This window comes from Colobus angolensis, unplaced genomic scaffold, assembly GCF_000951035.1.
Source record: "Colobus angolensis palliatus isolate OR3802 unplaced genomic scaffold, Cang.pa_1.0 Scaffold59, whole genome shotgun sequence".
NCBI lineage: Eukaryota > Metazoa > Chordata > Mammalia > Primates > Cercopithecidae > Colobus > Colobus angolensis.
In genome coordinates this window covers 3,615,064-3,626,438 of record NW_012119487.1, presented here as the reverse complement: position 1 = coordinate 3,626,438, position 11,375 = coordinate 3,615,064, and positions in this window count along the sequence as shown.

Genomic DNA, 11,375 nt, shown 5'->3' with positions numbered 1-11,375 from the left:
GGCCTAAAAGTCTTTGTATCACAGGAATAGAAAATCAAGAAGCAATCTGTCCAAGCTGACCCTACTCCAAATAGATTTTGTGCAATTGAAACAATTTTGAGTCCACAAAACTCTAGGCAATAATAATGAGTGGGGCGCTTCCCAGTTATTTTCCTGCTGGGAACCTACCACTCATACTAGATCTGGTCAGGTCCTGGTCTGAGACTTTTTGGATTTCAGTGCAATACCTAGGAAAATGACTTTTGTTTTCTCAGCAACCTTTGCCCTTCGTGCTATTTAGCCCCCCTTTGCCAGCACTGAATAGAGCAATGTTTAATAGTTCCAGCTAAACATTTTGTGTCTAAGTGTAAATCCACACATTCTTTAGAACCTCAGGCCCCTTGGTTAAGCATGCTTCCATTCCTTATATCCCCACAGGCTGATACAATGGCTACATCCTTTATGTCTTCTGAACACCTTTGCAGAAAACCTCTTCTTGCCTTTGTAATTGCAAATTTAAGGTTCTGCCAAAGTCTTATAAATTTGCCCATCTGGGAGGTATTGTGTGTTTTCCCCTCGGTATAGACAAGAGATTAATTCAGGTGGAGTTTACGTAAATAAAATTACATAAATATCCAAATCAATACCATATTTTTCAAATATGTATACATTTGTCATACTTGTAATATATTTATATATTACAGTAAAAATATTAATATAGAAATACAAAATTTAGATCTGTATTTTTGAAGGATATACAGATATGCGCATGCCTGGGCACGTACACACACACACACACACACACACACACACATACACACACACATACACACACACGGACATGGACATGGACATGGACACGTATTAGACATGTTAGAGTGAGTCCTTATGGGGATAAAGGGGATAGAAATGGGGAATAGAGATTTAAAAAAAAGAGAGAGAGAAATAGGGCTTTTCATGGACTGAGGATGATGTACCTGTGGCCCAAAACAAAACAAAAGATGGGAAAGAGTTTTCTTAGGTAGGGAAAGAGATGAAACAATGGATTAGGCAGAAGAAATGATACACAATTTACTCTCTCATTAATGAACTCAACCCATAATTACAGAGCATCTACTATGTCCTAGGCATTAAGGATATCTCAGTAAACAAGACAGTCATTAACAATCAACAGTACCAGTCACTGTTCAAAGCATATGACATGTATACTATAGTCCTCACATTAACCCAATTAAGATAAGTGTTGTTATTTTCCCCAGTTTAAATGATGACAAAGTTAAGGCACATAGAAGTTATGTGCTGAGTTGTCCTGCCACACAAGCAGTAAATGGCAGATGCCAAGTCTGAATACCAGCACTATGACTCTGGAGCCCACAAGACCACAGACTTAATCATGCCTTATACTTGCTTATAAATAGGAAACAGTGGCATATGAGATGAGTACTGACGCAATTCAAATGCTCCAAGTTCTCCAGCTCTCATCATTTACCTTTTGCTTGATAATTGATTGGACTGGTTCAGTCCCTATCCCAGGAGCCGTAGGAAGTTGGCTATGGTTCCTGTGATCAAAAAGTCTTTGGGAGTGAGGGGAAGTGGACAAAGCTATATTCCCCTGGTCATTTAGTACTGCAGCAAACTTCCTTACTCTGAAGCTGAGTCTGACTATGCCTGTCTTTTTTTCTATGTTCATATTATTTTTGGCATAAAATACTATTTGTTTTGTTCCTTGCCAGCTCCCCCACACCACTCTGTCCCAGGACTGTTTACAAAATATATTTGCATCAGAGTTTTAGTCAAAGTTTGAGAGTTAATGAGAGGAGACTTCAGGACAGCTCAGTATATGTATCAACTGAATATTTGACATTATTCTCTCAAATATCTCTGTCAGCATGCTGACAGTTGTTTGGTCTGTTGTTCTTCCCAAATACACATTTTGCAAAGTGGGAAAAAACTCTTGTAAAGATAGATAAAGAGAGTGGCAAGAGATGAGGAAAAGTCTTTGCAGCCAGACTAAGGAATCAGAATTTATCCGAAGGCAGTGAAAATCCATAAAAAGAGTTTCATGGGGGAACTATTGTAAGCAGTTTCTTTCTTCCTCCCTTCTCTTCATCCCTCTCTCTCTTCCCTCCTCTCCTTCTTTCAGAAAAATAATGGTAGAGAATGAATTGGAGAAAGCAAGAGTAGAGATTATTGATGTTGCAACTTGAGTAATGATGGTGGGACCAGAGAAAAATGGATGGATTCAAGATTTATTCAAGATTTAGATGATGAGGGAAGAGGCAGTGAGGCAGAAAGAGACATAGAGGGGTACTGAGTTGATTAGCAGGTGGAGTGATGGATTCATTAAGATAAGGAATCAAAAAGAAGAAATTAGTTTAAATGGGTATCTAATGAATTCCAGTTTGGACATGCTGAGTAATCGAATTTCCAAATAATCATGATCAGTAGAAGTTGGATATGTACATCAGGAGTGGTCACACGAGAAGAGAAAAAGACTATGGACCAAATGTCCATGAATATCAATCTTTAAGGAATGAACGAGGAAAGAGGAGCTCACCATAAAGACTAAAAAGGATGGAACAGAGAAGTGGAAAGTAGGACAGAGAAATCAAAGAGTGTTTAAAGAAGGAAAGAGTAGTAGGTCATGCCAAAGCTCAGAGACATGTTCTGGAAATGGTGTTTCTCTGAGTTACGTTTCCCTAATTTGATTATAAACTTCTTGTGCCACTGTCGAGTTTAAAATTGATGCTCAATAAGTAATTCTTGGTTGACAGAACACATTCTTCCTCTGCTCCCAAATATTTCAAGTCCATGCTCTTCTGAGAGCACAGACATTAGTTTCCTTTATGAAGAAAGACTGGTCATTTTCTTAAAAAGCTTGAGAAAATCTGTAGCTGAGTTATCTGTATAGATACATATAGCAGCAGTTAATCTGTCGGCGTGTTGTCTCATTACATGGCAAACGCCATATGTTTTAGAAAAGGGTGACTTTTCTCCTGACTTTCTGTTTTACTGCCTACTGCTTACAGTGGTTTCCTGGGTGAACCTCTTATTCCCTAAAGCAACTAAACTTAAATAATTTATTTTCTGTTAATAAATACAGGAATGAGGCTCTTGTGGGTGTGATAGAGGGTAGATATCTTAGATTGTGTATTGCAAAGAGTGGCTGGTGTCACATATTTGCTAGAGCTGGTACTAATGATTCATGAAGGCTTGACTTTGTGGTTCATAGAGCAGTTCCCATTTGGACTCAGTAGCACCCTGAATCAGCTTACTTTAAGTCTGGTCACAATTCTGGAAATTGGGTATCTCATCAGTCACTCAGAGAAAGAAAAAATTTTGGAAAAATATTTCTTGTAGTTAAAAACAGGAATAAAAACAATTTCACTTCCTGTAATTGGTGTGAAATTTATCTGCTCAGGCTTGTGAGTGCTTGGAAATTGTCTTTACTTCTTTTTTTAGTTGCTTTTTTCCATTTGAGCTAATTTTGCTCACAGAAAAACACTTAAAGCCAATTAGAAAATCCGTGGCTTTGGCAGCCATACTTATGCCTCCCCAAGAGGAAATAGAGCTCAACTGGTTGGGTTCTCTAGAGGTAGTAGCTGTAACAAAATATTGAATTAGCTCGAAGTCTAGCCTCAAAGGAATGTAGCTGATTCACTTTTGATTCACAGTGCTGAGAAATCCAGCACTGAATAAAAGTTAGATATGACTACTAGGCTACATTATCAATATATGCTTTTCCTTCTCATTGTCTTTCAGATGCCAAGAAGATGAGTAAAAATTCTCCCTCTTTTACATTTCTCACTCACTCATCAGGTACTGCCTATGGTGAGTGAGAAATGACCTACAACAACTTGTTGTCACAGGGGAGGCCTTCCAACTTTCTGGCTTGTATTAAAGTGTGCATTCTTTCATTTTTACCCCAAGAATTAAATTGACCAGACCCTGTTATCATTATATTTTACAGAAATGGCTTTCATCTGACATTTCTATAGATTATTCTTCTGCCTTTATATAGGGTCATTTGGTACGTTTTGATTTTTAAGTCTTAGATAAAACCATACTAGAAGATACTATCAGATACTATCTGCATGTCACTCACAGATATACATAATTCCTGGAAATGCTTTTTATGCCTTTTTATGAAATTAGAAAATAAACACTTTATCACCTATCATGTTTGCTTCTCTTTTTCCATGTCTGCCAGAGAATTTAGAGCCAAATATATTGCTCAAATACCCTATGCTAGTTGGTCCTTCACCTGTGAATCCCCCTCTGTACTGCATGGTGTCATAGTGGCTTCCGTACCAGAAAGAGCATGGCCTTTGTTCATAGGGCAGACCAGGGTTCAAATCGCAGCTCTACCTTTTGGCATTTCTGTAACCTTGGCAAGACACTTGATCTCTATGTATCCCAGTTTCCTTTTGTGCAAAATGGATAAACTTACTGTCATTTCGTTAAAGTATTTGTGTGAATTAAGTGAAAGCCTATGCTGTGGTCCCCAGTAGGAACTCAAGCTATGTTGGGCTACTTTCTTTCAGATGGACCACCTTGAGTTTTATTCTTAGATGCTTTGCTGAATTTAAATCTCTTCATGGTGGGGTGCTGACTGGAAAGAATAAGGATACCTCTCCAGCTGTATGAAAGGCCTTTTGTACAGGGGAGGAAGAAAACCTGAGGGAAGCCAGACAGCTGTTTACAATCTCCTACATAATTTGAAAATTGAACTTTCTTTGTACTCATTTGTAGCAAAACATGGTTTTAGAAACCTTCTTAACATAGTGCTCCCAGAAAGCCACCGTGGAGTTAGTGGCTGGAATCGATTGGTCGGTGTTAGTATAGGAAAACTAAATCCTCTTCTCACCTCAGGGTTGTAATTTAAAAACCTTGGTATGTTTTTATGAATTTTTATTTTAGAATAAATACAAAATTATATGGTTTCTTCTACACTCTCTCACCTGACTTAACATTATAATTATAAAAATCATTTTCATAATGGATATTGGGAAAATCAAGATTTTCTTTGGCCATGGAATCAATTTTCTTAAAGAAGATATGAGATTCAAAGCAAGCAGGAAAATTATCCCTAAGTTATAATCTCTATTTTATTATCAATCTGTTGACTAGTAAATAAATAGCAAGAATTATTTGGTTCACCAGTACATTTTTTTTTTTTTTAAATAAATGAAACTACAAATTGAGGTAGTTTAGTTTAGAAGTTAAAAATACAGGCTGAGTCCTGACTACTGGGATTTAAATTCTGGTTTGCTGCTAGCTAGTGGTTTGATGTTGGGAAAACTATTTAATTTCTTTGTGTCCCAGTGTTTTCACCTGCAAAATGAGTGCATAAGCTCTCTGTGCTAAGGGTAATGGCCTCCATCTCCATCCATATTCCTGCAATAGACATGATTTCATTTTTTATTATGTGTGTATAGTATTCCATGGTGCATATGTACCACATTTTCTTTACCCAATTTGGCACTGATGGACATTTTGGTTGATTCCATGTCTTGCTATTGTGAATAGTGCCGCAATGAACAAACGTATGTATATGTCTTTATGGCAGAATGATTTACATACCTCTGGGTATATATCCAAGAATGGGATTGCTGGATTGAATGGTAGTTCTGCTTTTAGCTCTTTGAGAAATTGCCACACTGGTTTTCACAATGATTGAACTGATTTACAATCCCCAAAATAGTGTGTAAATGTTCTTTTCTCCACAACCTCACCAGCATCTGTTTTTTCTTTTTTTTAACTTTTTATTTTATTTTTATTTTTTGAGACAGAGTCTTGCTCTGTCATTCAGGCTGGAGTGCAGTGGCACAATCTCCGCTCACTGCAACCTCCACCTCCGAGGTTCAAGTGATCCTCATGCTTCCGTCGTCCAAGTAGCTGGGATTATTAGGTGGCAACCATGCCTGGCTAATTTTTGTATTTTTAGTAGAGACGGGGTTTCTCCATGTTGGCCAGGCTGGGCTCGACCTCCAGGGTGCTGGCCTCAGTGTGTGTTTTCAGCAGCAGTGGTGGAAGTATGCCAGTGGTGGTGTTAGGGTGGGGGTAGGTCTACTGTTTAATGTGCCTAGTTTCACTTTAGTGGCAATGTTGGTGTAGCACTGGGGCACTGGTGAGGGTTCAGGGCTGGCAGGATCCATACCCGCCAATGCTCCAAGGACAATGATGGCAAAGCAAGCATGGGAGGGTGGGGTGCATTCATGCCATCAGCAGTCCCTCCCACTTTTCCAAGCGGGTATCTTTGCCAGCTCATGTCCATGGGAATCATGGTGTCTCCTTCTGATAGGATTCCAGAAATCTTTGGTGAGAGTGGGCCACTCCTTGTCTGTTCAACTCACCCCTTCCCAGGAGTTGCTGGGGACCAGGAAGAGTCCCTATGCTTGGCAACCTGTGTGGGGTTTTCTCAGCTTTCTCCTCTTTCAGTCCAGTGTCTTTATTCTTCCTGTACTCACTATCAATGCCTCCCCTCCAAAGATCTGCTCAGGGTGTGCTAGTCTTCCTGACATCCAGTGCCTCAATGGGAGATGTTCCTCCTGGCTGCCTCTAGCCAGCCATATTGTTCCACTGAGTTTTACATTTTGTTTTACTAGTTTTACAGTTTAGGTCTCATGTTCACATCTTTAATTCACTTTGAGTTTTTTAATATGGTATGAGATAAGTGTTGTTTCATTCTTCTACATGTGAATATGTTGTTTTTCCAATATCATTATTGGAATGACTATCCTTTCCCCACAACGTGGACTTTGTTAAAGATAAATTGACTGTAAATGTGTGAATTCCTATTTATTGATCAATCGATTTCTCTATTCTTTTCCATTGGCTTATATACATGTTTTTATGCACGTATCATACGTTTTTATTACTATAGCTTTGCAATATAATTTGAAATTAACTAGTGTAATGCTTTCAGATTCATTCTTTATCTCAATATTGTTTTGGCTATTTCCCTTTTGATTTTTTATTCGATCCATTGATTGTTTTAGAGTGTGTTGTGTAATTTCCACATATTTGTCAATCTTTCAGCTTTCCAAACTTTTAAAATTTATTAAGTCTTGTTTTGTGGCCTAACATTTGACCTATCTTGGATAATGTTCCATGTGCACTTGAGAAAAATGTATATTCTGCTATTTTTGGGTAGAATGCTTTGTATGTGTCTGTTAGGTTCAATCAGTGTATAGTGTCCAAATCCTCTATTTTCTTATTAATCTTCTATCCAGTTATTCTATCAATGATTAAAAATGAGATATTGAAGTTTCTGCTATTATTGTTCAGCTATGTATTTCTCCCTACAATTCTGTCATTGTTTGCCTTATATATTTAGGAGCTCTGATGTATGATGTGTATTTATCTGTAACTGTTATATATGTTTAGTAAATTAACCCTGCTATCAGTATATAATGTTCTTCTTTGTTTATTGAACGGTTTTTAGCTTAGTCTGTTTTGTCTAACGTTAGTATAACCGCCTTTGTTCTTCTTACTATTTGCTTAGAATATATTTTTCCATTTTGTCACTTTTACCATATGTGTGTCCTCTAGAGTTACACTGAGTCTCTTGCATACAGTGTATACTTGGATCTTGTTACATTACCCATTCTGCCAATATATGTGTTTTGATCAGAGAGTTTGGGCCATTTACTTAGTAATTGCTGATAGGAAAGAAATTGCTATTGACATTTTGTTATTTGTTTTCTGTTATCTTACAGCTTTTCTTTTGCTCCTCATTTCCTTCCTTACTGCCTTCTTTTGTGTTTAGTTGGTTTTTATTTGTTGTTCATTTCGTTTTTGTCTTTGTTTTTTGTGGTGATGCTACTGGGGCTTACTGCCCGATGTGTTAGAAGTTAATATTAAGACACTGGGTTTTTGAGGGAAAAAAACCTTTTCTATTATTAGTTGACTTTGAAGGAGACAGAAGTCCAGTTTAAATTTGTCTCTCCGTGTTGCCTTTAAGAGTTTTTTAATATGGTATGAGATAAGTGTCGTTTCATCCTTCTACATGTGAATATGTTGTTTAAGACAGTAATTTTATTAGAAAAGTTTTAGGGGGTGGATTTTGAGATTAGCAGGTGATTGGTGGAAGGAAAGGTAAGGTCTGGAAAATCTTTTGGCATGTGTAGTTTTTAATGTCTTTTTATTGATTTCATGGGTAAATTTAGGTGGAGTTTTAGTATAAAATATGTGGCAGAAATTTAGACTGTGACATTGGTAAGCTTGTTTTGTGTAAATTTTAGCCAGCTATATTGGTTTTCATTGATTTTTGTCAATTGTGTTATAAGTGAAAGGAGTTCAGCTTTTCAGCAAGTTGTTTTTTCTTCTTGTTTTTTCTTCTCATGTATCCAGATGCAAATTCAAGCATTTCTGATAGTTATTGATTTCTTTAACTCTTTGGGGCCCAGTTTCAGTGACATTTTGGTTCTCTTCTCAATTCTCATTGCATATATGCTATAGATATCTTCTTTGTGTTTAATGGGGATTACATGAAACATCCCAAAGTTACAATGATCGATTTAAAACTGATAATGACTTAACTTTGCTTATGTACAAAACTCTGGTTCTTTACAGTTCCATCCTCCTCTATTTTATGTTATTCACGTCACAAATTACATCTTTACATTTCGTGTACTCATTAGCATAAATTTATAATTATTTTGTGCTTTTGTCTTTTCGATTTTATTAAATCATTAAAAATGGAGTTTAAAACCAACATTATAAGCTTTTATATTTGCCCCTATGTTTACATTTACCAGAAAAATTTTATATTTTCACATGGCTTTGAGTTATCTCCCAGCATCCTTTCATTTCAACTTGAAGGTCTCCCTTTAGCATTTTATGTAGGGAAGGTCTAGTGGTAATGAATTCTTTTGGCTTTTTGTAAAATCTGGGAATGTCTTAATTTCTCTCTCATAATTCATTTATTTATCAATATGTAATAAATGTACACAGTTTTGGGGTACATGTGATAATTTATTTATATATCTCCTTTAATGTTTTTTGTTTTTTGTTTTTTTTTTGAGACGTAGTCTCTCTCTGTCGCCCAGGTTGGGGTGCAGTGGCACAATCTCAGCTCACTGCAAGCTCTGCCTCCGGGGTTCACGCCATTCTCCTGCCTCAGCCTCCCGACTAGCTGGGACTACAGGCGCCCGCCAACATGCCCAGCTAAATTTTTTTTTGTATTTTTAGTAAAGACGGTGTTTCACCGTGTTGGCCAGGATGGTCTCGATCTCCTGACCTCATGATCCTCCCGCCTCGGCCTTCCAAAGTCTTGGGATTACAGGCGTGAGCCACCGCACCCGGCCATATCTCCTTGAATGTTAAAGGACACATAAAATTCTGTTTTTACAGGTTTTTTCTCCTCTGAGAAGCTCTCTTTATTATAAAAGTATTTTTTTTTGTAACTTTTATTTGAGGGCTAGGGTACACGTGCAGATTTGTTATATAGGAAACAAATCTTTTGTTATGGGGGTTTGTTGTACAGTTTATTTTGTCATTTGGGTACTAAGCCTAGTACCAGAGTTATTTTTTCTGATCCTCTCCCTTCTCTCATCCTCCACCCTCAAGGAGGCCCAAGTGCCTGTTTTTTTTTTTTTTCTTTGTGTTCATGAATTCTCATCATTTAGCTCCTGTTTACTACTGAGTACATGCAGTATTTGGTTTTCTGTTCCTGCATTACTTTGCTAAGGATAATGGCTTTATCCATGTTCCTGCAAAAGATATGATCTCATTCCTTTTATGTCTGCATGGTACTCCATGGCTTAGATATACCATATTTTCTTTATCCAACCTGGCACTAGTGGGCATTTAGGTTGATTCCATGTCTTTGCTATTGTGAACAATGCTGCAATTAACATTCACATGCATGCGTCTTTGTAGTAGAATGATTCATATTCCTCTGGGTATATACTCAGGAATGGTATTGCTGGGTTGAGTGGTAGTTCTGTTTTCAGCACTTTGAGGAATCACCACACTGCTTTTCACAATGGTTGAACTGACACTCCTACCAACAGTGTATAAGTGTTCCCTTTTCTCTGCACTCTCGCCAGCATCTGTTATTTTTTGACTTTTTAATAATAGCCATTCTGACTGATGTGAGATGGTATCTGATTGTGGTTTTGATCTGCATTTCTCTAATGACCAGTGATATTGGGTTTTTTTTCATATGCTGGTTGGCTGCATGTCTGTCTTCTTTAGAAAAGTGTCTGTTCATATCCTTTGCCCACTTTTTAACGGAGTTGTTATTTTTTTCTTGTAAATTTATTTAAACTCCTTGTAGATGCTTGATAGCAGGCTTTTGTCAGAAGCATAGTTTGCAGATATTTTTTTCCTTCTGTAGGTTGTCTGTTGACTATGTTGACAGTTTCTTTCACTGTGCAGAAGCTTTTTAGTTTAACTAGATCACATTTGTCAATTTTTGCCTTTGTTATGATGGCTTTTGGTGTTTTTTTCATGAAATCTTTGCCAATTCCTATGTTCAGGATGATATTGCCTAGGTTGCCTTTCATAGTTTTGGGTTTTCCATTTAAGTCTTTAATCCATCTTGAGTTGACTTTTGTATGTAGAGTAAGGAAGAGGTCCAGTTTCAATCTTCTGCATATGACTAGCCAGTTATTCCAGCACTATTTATTGAACAGGAAGTCCTTTCCCCATTGCTTGTTTTTGTTAGCTTTGTTGAAGATCAGATGGTTGTAGGTATGCGGCCTTATTTCTGGGTTCTCTATTCTGTTCCATTGGTCCATGTTTCTGCTCTGTTTTTGTACTAGTACCATAGTACTTTGGTTACTGTAGCCTTGTAGTATAGTTTGAAGTCAGATGATGCGATACTTTTTTCCTTGCTATTTTTGCTTAGCATTGTGTTGGCTATTCGGGCTCTTTGTTGGTGCCTTATGAATTTTAAAATAGTCTTTTTCTAGTTTTGTGAAGAATGTCGTTGTTAGCTTGATAGGAATAGCACTAAATTTTCTTTACAGTTTTTTTTTCTGTCAACACTTTAAATATGTCCTACTGTCTTCTGAACTGAAAGTTTTCTATTGAGAAGCCTGCTGACAATCTTATTGAAGATTTCTCATTTGTAATGAGTAATTATTTCTTGAGATTTTCAAAATTCTTTATGTCTTTGACTTTCAGTAGTTTGAACACAATGTGTCTTGCTGTGTTGTGTTTAGGTTAATTCTATTTGGTGTTTGCTGAGCTTCTTGAATTTATATGTCCATGTCTTTTCTCAAATTTGGGAAGTGTTCAGCCATCATGTCTTCAAATGAGCTCTCTTTCTTTTATCTTTTCTTCTTTTACCAGGATTCCCATAATTCATTCAGTTAATGGTGCCCCATTACTAATGAGTCCATTAGTACCCATTAGGCTACCCATTAGGCTAGTTTATCTTTTAT